The sequence below is a fragment of the Megascapheus bottae genome, chromosome 10, assembly GCF_031878675.1.
Source record: "Megascapheus bottae isolate mThoBot1 chromosome 10, mThoBot2.hap1, whole genome shotgun sequence".
Classification (NCBI taxonomy): domain Eukaryota; kingdom Metazoa; phylum Chordata; class Mammalia; order Rodentia; family Geomyidae; genus Megascapheus; species Megascapheus bottae.
The window spans coordinates 54,789,941-54,798,717 of NC_143518.1; positions in this window are offsets into that span (position 1 = coordinate 54,789,941).

The window sequence follows — 8,777 nt, forward strand, 5'->3', positions numbered from 1 at the left end:
TCTAACTTTAGAATGTTTCTTTCATCATCTCTCAAAAGAAACCCTCTACTACTCATTAGCCATCCTGCCCCAGTCACCACCTCCCCAGCCCGACACAACCACAAAGCCAGCTTCTGTCGCTGAAGTTGCCTATTCAGGACATTTCCCACAGTGGTATCATGCATTCTGTGGTCTCTTGTGACTGCCACTTTTGACTTTACAGGATTCAAATTTCATCCACGTTGTGGCATGTCTCCTCATTTTTTTCATATGGGGGATTGAACTCAAGGCTTCATGTTTGTAAGGCAGGTGCTACACTGCTCAGCTCTACCTCTAGCCCTTTTTGAGACAGGGCTTTGCTTCCTGCCTGGGCCATGCCTATATCCCAATCCTCTTGTTTTACACTTCCTTTCATCCTGGGATGGTAGGAGTTCATTAGCCTAGCTATTGATTGAGAAGGGAGGGGTCTATCTCTCAGCTGGCCTCAAACAATGATCCTTCCCATCTTAGCTTTCCAAGCAGCATGGATTACAGATATGAGTCACAGACACTGTAAAGTCTCTATTTAACACCCCCCACCTTTTTTTTTTTTTTGCCAGTACTGAGGCTTGAACTCAGGGCCTTGGCATTGTTCTTGACCACTTTTTATTCAAGGCAAGCACTTTGCCATTTGAGTCTCAGAGCCACTTTTGGCTTTTTCTGTGTATGTGGTCCTGAGGAATCAAACTCAGGGCTTTGTGCATGCTAGGCGAACACTCTACCACTAGGCCATACTCCCGGCCCTTAAAACACTTTTCCTTATTCATACATTTAGTTTTTGCTGACCTCTCCATGAAGTTCCACTTTCTCTGAATCCATTTCCTGTTGAATCAGCTTCCACATGTGACCAGGACAAATGAGATCAGGGGCATGCAGGCCGACCCTGGCGTCTTTACTGTCAGTATCAAATCCCAGAATTCCTTAGAAGGACAAGGCTCTGCAGTTGGCAGACGGAATGACATCAGGGCCTGCAGTGGCTGGGGCTGATGGCACAAGTCCCTCTCTCAGCTTTATTATGTTTTTTTCTTGTGTTAAGATTTTCCGATGTAAGCGTTTTTCTCAAAAGCCATTTCTCCTTAGAGAACCATTTGGAGACACAGGCATCTCTAGAAGCTTTTGCAACCAGAAGGCTTGACTGTGCTGCCACCTGCTGTCCCAAAGCCAGAAAAACTAGGAAAGACCAGCCTGTCAGAATAGGGTTGGGTAAGGTGGGAAGTACAGTACTACAAAGGTATTTTTTGTTGTTGTTGTTGTATTTCTTCTTCAGTTACTAGGCTTACGTATTGAATTAAAAAAATTGTACATTCTAATGGGATACATTGTGCTGTTCCAAGTCGTGCATAAATTGTTGGATGATTTTCTATGCAGAAAAGTAGGCCTGCATTGTCCGGTTCTTTAGCATTACACAACTAAAATCTGTTTTAGAGACCCTTCTATGCAATACATACCCTACTTTATGCATGGAATTCCACAGTATTTATGAATTATTTTAAACCTTTTCACTGTTACTAAACATTAAGGTAGTTGCTATCGTTTTGCTTTCTAAAAAAAAAACGGGGGGGGGGACAAGGAAGACCCCTGACTTTTGGGGGCACATTTGGAGTCTTTTTTCCTGGAATGTGCATTAGAAGGAGACATGCTGGGTGTGAACATCCATGTTCCAATGAGATGGACATTGCTGAGACATTCTGTTGGAACAGCTGTCAATCTATACATTTCCTGCCGATTCGGGCTGCCTGAGGAGCCTCAGCAACATGAACACATTACATTTTCACACTAGCTTCTACCATTTTGTTGAGAATTTTGTGTCTTACTTTTTATAATTATTCCACTATATGAATTGCAAATGTATGTGTTTTACCATGACATCGTCCAACATGCGTATAGCATGCTTTAATTATATCTACTCATCCAACCTAATACTATCATAAGGTCTGTCCCCAGTTATCTTTTTTCCTAAATTTTTATTTGAGTACTTTAGGCTTTTTTGTCGCTGTTCTGTCCTGTTTCTTGTTTTCACATAATATGTCACACTTTTTTATGTATGGCTAATTTTCCTTTACATGGATAACCTCCAGTTCAATCCATTTTCTATCAAATGACATGGTTTCATTCTTCTTTATGGCTAAATAAAACTTCATTGTGTTTACACACTGTATCTTTTAAATCCATTTGTCTGTTGACTGGCACAGAGACTGATTCCATATCTTAGCTATTATCGTACTGATCAACATGTATGCTGATTTCATTTCCTTTGGTTATATACCCAGGGGTAGTATAGTGGTAATATGGTAAATTTTATTTTCACTTTATTTTTTGAGGAAATTCCACAATGATTTCCATAATGGCTGCACAAATTTACATCCCCACTAACAATATATAAGGATTCCTTTTTCTTCATCTCCTCTCCAACAAATGCTGGATTGATGCTGGCTATTCAGACTGGTGTGAGACATAATACAAAATGAAACTCATTTACATTTCCCTGATGGCAAAAAGTGTTGAGAATTTTTCATGGATTTGTTGGAAGTTTGTACTTCTAGGAAGTGTCTATTCAGATAAGGTGCCCATTTGTTGATTTCACTGCTCTTTGTTTTATTGTTGGTGTTTAGTTCTTATATATTTTGGATAGTACCCTTTGTCAGATGAATAGTTAGCAAAGTCCCCGCCCCCTCCTGAAGGCTGTCTCTGCAACCTACTGACTTTTTCCTTTTCTGTGAAGAAACTTTTAAAATTTGATGTAATTTCATTTGTCAATTTTTGCTTTTACTTCCTCAGCTATTCATTTTTTTTTTGCCAGTCCTGGGCTTGGGCTCAGAGCCTGAGCACTGTCCTTGGACTTTCTCAAAGCTTAGCACTCTACCACTTGAGCCTCAGCACCACTTCCAGCTTTTTTCAATGTATGTGGTACCGAGGAATCGAACCTGGGTCTTTGTGCATGCTAGGCAAACACTCTACCACTAGGCCAAACTCCTGGTCCCAGCTATTCAAATTTTCTCAATTTTATCAAAGAATCCTTTTCTGTGTCATTATTTTAATAAACAGAATACAGTAAACATTTTATTATCTTTAAGTAGTTGCCATATAACAAGGTGGTTTATTAATACACTGCATCTTGATCAGTGTCACCCCTTCATGTGTCAGTGTCTTGAAGTTTTTCCCCTGTGTGTCTTCCTCTGGCAGTTTCAAAAATGTTCAGGATGCCTGATGTAGTGGCTCACTCCTGTAATCCTAGCTACTTAAGAGGCTGAGATCTGAAGATCAAGGTTCAAAGCCAGCCCAGGCACAAAAGGCCATGAAATTCTTATCTCCAGTTAACCACTAAAAACCGGAAGTGGGGCTGTGGCTCAAGGAGTAGGCCCAGGGGTAGGGCGATAGCCTTGAGCTGAATTGCTGAGGGACAGCGCCCAGGGGGAGTTCAAGCCCCATGAGCCTCCCCCAAAAAAAGTTCAGGTTTTACACTAAGATCTTTGGCCAGTGTTGAGTTGACTTCTTTTTTGGCCAGTCCTGGGCTTGGGCTCCGGGCTTGAGCACTGTCCTTGGGCTTTCTCAAAGCTAGCACTCTACCACTTGAGCCTCAGCACCACTTCCAGCTTTTTGCTATGTATGTGGGGTACCGAGGAATTGAACCTGGGTCTTCGTGCATGCTAGGCAAGCACTCTACCACTAGGCCAAACTCCCAGCCCCTTGAGTTGACTTTTATACAGGGTGAAAGACAGCAGTCTAGTTTCAACTCTGTATACATGAATCTTATTTTAAGCTGTATTTCTGTGATTAGTAAGACTGAGGCTATATTTTCATGTGTTTATTGTTATTTACATTTTAATAAGTTGCTACCTGTCTCTTCTACAAGTAAAAATTATTCAGCTTAGCTAGGCATGGTGGCTCATGCCTGTAATCCTAGCTACTCAGAAGGCTGAGATCTGAGGTTCAAGGCCAGCCTGGACAGGAAAGTCCTTGAGACTCTCATCTCCAATTAACCACCAGAAAACTGGAAGTGATGCTGTGGCTCATGTAGTAGAGTGCTAGCCTTGAGCTAAAGAGCTCAGGGACAATACCCAGGTCCAGAGTTCAAGCCCCATGACAACAAAAAAAATTATTGCATGCAATTCACATATAAACTTACAGGTACAGAATGACATTTCAATATGTGAATACAATGTGTAATGATCAGATCAAGACATTATGTATTACTGCCGACATTCGTCATTTCTTTCTGTTGGGAATATTCAAGGCTTCTCATCTAGCTGACTAGAAATATTCAACCATGTATATCCTATTCTTAGAATATTTTTCAGAATATGAGAAGTTGTTCCTCCAAGCATCTCCATCTTGTATATCTATTAATCATCCTTTCTCTCTTTTATTTAACCCACACCTTTCTTGGGATTTGGTAACCACTATTCTATTCTCTCCTTTGAGGTCAACATTTTTGCTTTGTCCAGGATTGAGAGTATGTGATATTTATCTCTCTATACCTGACTTACTCTACTTACCACAATGTCCTCTAGTTTCTGTAAATGATCGAAGTTTGTTATTTTTATGGCTGGATAATATTCAATTCTGCACATATATGTATACATATACAGAAATACATATATATATATATTTACCTTTGCTTTACCTGTCTATCTATCTGTGGTAGGCTCTTTTGCTTTCTATTTGATGTTTCATTTTTTTTTTTGCTAGTCCTGGGGCTTGAACTCAGGCCTGGACTCTGTCCTTGAACACTTTTGCTCAAGCCTAGCACTCTACCACTTGAGCCACAGTGCCACTTCTAGCTTTTTCTGAGTATGAGGTACTGAGGAATCAAACCCAGGTCTTCATGCATACTAGGGCAAGCACTCTACCAATAGGCTATACTCCCGGCCCCATGGATTTTTTTGCTGTAATATGGATCTTAATGAATAGTTATGTTTGTTATGAAGTTCCTTGTTCTCACAACTCTAAAAGCTGAGTGCTATCATCTCTGTAGCAGGATTGTTTTATTTGAATACAACGTATCTGTTGGGAATATGATCTCCTCTTCCTATGTGTGTGATCTAAAGGGCAAGGGGCTTTTGTATGTGTATATAAGTGCACATATGTGTGTGTAAAACAATGGAGATTCCAAAACAAGTAGAAAAGAGACAAGGAAGGGAAGAAGGAATTGTGCGATACCTGTTCTTGTAGCCTGGCCTCTGTTCGATGGGGAAACTGGGGTAGCCTCAGATCAAGTAATGCTCTATCAGGGCCCAGGTGAGCACGTACATGATGAAGTGAGAGGAGAGCTGTGCTCCAGGGATTTCCTAGAATACGGCAACATCTCCCAAGAGGCCTCTGAGCAGAGTTCAAAGAAGCAGAAAGGACCTTCCTGCAGTAACCATGGCAGCAGTGACAGTGGTCAGGGCTTTCATCTGAGTAGCTTGTCAAGAGAACCAGAACACAGGTTTCACATGTGAAGAGATCTCCTGTAGGTGCCCAGAAGTAATGGGAGATTCACGGGGGACCCAAGATCCAGTATACCTCAGTAGTGACATAATTTACCATGACCTTACTACATCCCTTAGCAGCATAGAAATATTTGATGTGCATATATCTTGGGCACATTAAAGCCTGAGAGCTTATTTGGATAATTTGCACAAAGTAGTGAAGGATCCAAATGTCCTGTTTCTTTGTAACTCTCAAGCATGGTTCCCAAATGGGACTCTCTCAACAGAGCCTGAAGAATTAACTTCCTGAGGTTTTTATGTTTGTTTTGTTTTGTTTTTAGTGGAACAGGATCTGAAAAAAGGAGATAGCATGGACAGATTCCGCACGAGAATCAACCCATATCAGGACAGTGGGAAATTTCAGAAGGTGCACTGGGGACAATCATATCATGTAGAAGAGGCAGCTCAGGCCTCTTCTGACACGCCTCATGCTGTCAGGCCAGCACCCCCATCTCTGGAGAGCACAGAAGAATGCAGGCCAACTGGACATTCTACCAGCTATTAGGTCCTCACTGTTATAAAGACCCAAATACTGCCTGTCCCTGTAATCTGCTACATCATTCGTTCACCCTGTCAACCAATAAACAATTATTTAACTACATTTTGGGTCCTAGGCACTGTTCTTAGCTTGAGAAAGAGAAGATGTACTTACTCTAACACAAGAATTTCACAGCTCAATAGGGGAAGTAGCAGGTAAGTAGACAGGTACCAAGTCTATATTTAACTTTTCCCAAACTTATAATTTAGTAGGTTGGCTTCAGCCATTTTAGAAAGGATAGAAGCTTATTTGGCTCAATGCTCTCCGAAGAGTCAGAAGCTCAAGACTACAAAGGTAGGTAAGGCCGGGCTTCAGGACGCTGGGCATGCTAAGGAAAAGTTGGGACACTACTGTAAGTTCAGTTCCAAGGCTGTGTGGATCCGAGGTATCCACTGATGGCCTTGCTTGACTTTGTTGAAGAATAAAGCAAACATAAACCCCCCAGGGCACTTCTCTATCCTCCCTTGTACAGTCCCTGACTGTCTAGTTGCTGATTTCCTATAAGAAAACAAGATAACACAATCATTTTATCTCACTAAAAATAATATTTAAAAGAAGAGGCAGGAAAATAATAGATGGATGGGGATGAGAGACGAAAGGGGTGACTCAACAAGAAGCCCTGGCCACTTGGCTGCACACATTAAATTGCAGCCCCTTTGTATAACCTTTTGAAGCTCATGAAAAATTAAATCAAATGAAGGAAGTAGTTTTAAGAAAAGAGGATGGGGATGGGGAGTAGTAAGCGGGTGTGAAATTGATGGATTTGAAGTATATGTGAAGGATATATGTTGTTCAAAAGATTTGAACAGCAGCCGGGAGTTTGGCCTAGTGGTAGAGTGCTTGCCTAGCATGCACAAAGACCCGGGTTTGATTCCTTGGTACCATGTACATAGTAAAAGTTGGAAGTAGTGCTGTGGTTCAAGTGGTAGAGTACTAGTCTTGAAAAGGTCCCAGGACAGTTCTTAGGCCATATATATATCTATATATAGATATAGATATATATTCATGATGGCTCAGGCCTATAATCCTAGCTACTCAGGAGGCTGAGATATGAGGATCAAAGTTCAAAGCCAGTTTGGGCACAAAAGGACCTGAGTCTCTTATTTCCAATTAACCCTTAGAAATGAGGAAGTGGGGCTTGGCTCAAGGGTAGTGTAGTAGCCTTGAGCTGAAGAGCTCAAGGACAGCATCCAGGGCAGTTCAAGCCCCATGACCCACAAGAAAGAAAGAAAGAAAGAAAGAAAGAAAGAAAGAAAGAAAGAAAGAAAGAAAGAAAGAAAGAAAGAAAGAAAGAAAGAAATTAAGAAAGAAAGAAAGAAAGGAAGAAAGAAAGAAAGAAAGGAAGAAAGAAAGGAAGAAGAGAAGAGGAGGAGGAAGAAGAGAATGAAAGGAGGAAGCAGAAGTAGAATCTGTCAAGGTGATGCAGTAGGAACATTTGCACTAGAAGTTGCTTCCAGGATCTCAGAGGCAGGTGTTGCATGGGGATTTTGAAGGGGAAAGTTCTATCTACTAATCTTGGGCACCTCCACATCATCAAGCCTATGCCAATCAAGCCTGAACAATTATTTTTTAAAGAAACTAGATCAGCCTTTTGCAGATCTTCTAAGCTTACATTCTCTCAAGAAAGACCTTTTCCCCTCTTGGGATCAGGAAGTCCTGCTTTATATTTAATCTTTGGCCTTTGTTTCAGACATGGAGAAGCTATCTCCATTTCCTAACTTCATTAGAAATGAAGAATTAGGTGACTTCTTTCTTTAACAACATAGTTTGTAAACCATTATGAATAATGTGATTCTACAAAGGCCCACATTATTTATTCCATTCAAAGTCCACCTGATTCAATTTTAATATTTTCTAAAAAAAAAAAAAAAGAAGTCATGTCTTACATTCTGTCTCAGTCAACTAACAGGAGAATGAACAGGGTGTTTCATGAAACAGCAGGAAGGAGCTAACCCTTGTAGCTATGGGATGTTAACTTTCCTACTTCTGGAGCCTTCTATGAGAATCCTATGGGAATAATGCTCATCTCTTTCCATACACAGTAGAATAATAATTTATCAAGCTATCACCATGGCATGACTCAACACAATAGGTTAATTCTCTCAAAGGAAGGCCCGGCATTTAAATTAACTAACAGAGCAAGTGCTAAAATGATCGGTACAGTGGAGAAGCAGGAACTGAAGGAGAGAGAGGATGACATGGCTGGGATGGCCAGTTTACAGGGCTTCCATCAACCCTTGGGATGGCAACTTCAGGCATCATGGCCTTTAAAGGGCACAGCCACTCTGTCTATATGACAGAGATGGCCCAGACTGGGCACCTGACTTAGCGGGTAAAGTCAGTGACACCCTCTCAACTTCTTCAACTCTAGTGACACGCACAATGTGGGTTATTCTACAAGGGAGACTTTTGAGGAGGGACAGTAGGTAGATAGGACAAGACCCTTACTAACATGTGTCATTTATTACCTCAGGGGGGTGTTTATTCTATAGCAAGAATCTCCACTTCTATCTCTGACTGGGCTGCTAAGAGATGAGTTCCCCATTTTAGTATTTAATCTAGCTCATCTCCATTTTATGAGTCAGTTGAGAGCAAAAGTAACACTCCAGCCCTGCTGTCCCTTTCTTTTAACTAAAAGGCCCCTGGTTACAACCGGAATACCACATGCATTAAGATAAGGTCTCAACTGTGTTGTTTCTAAAAGAACAAATACGATAAAAGGTTTCAGGTTGCTATTTATAAGCATGTTT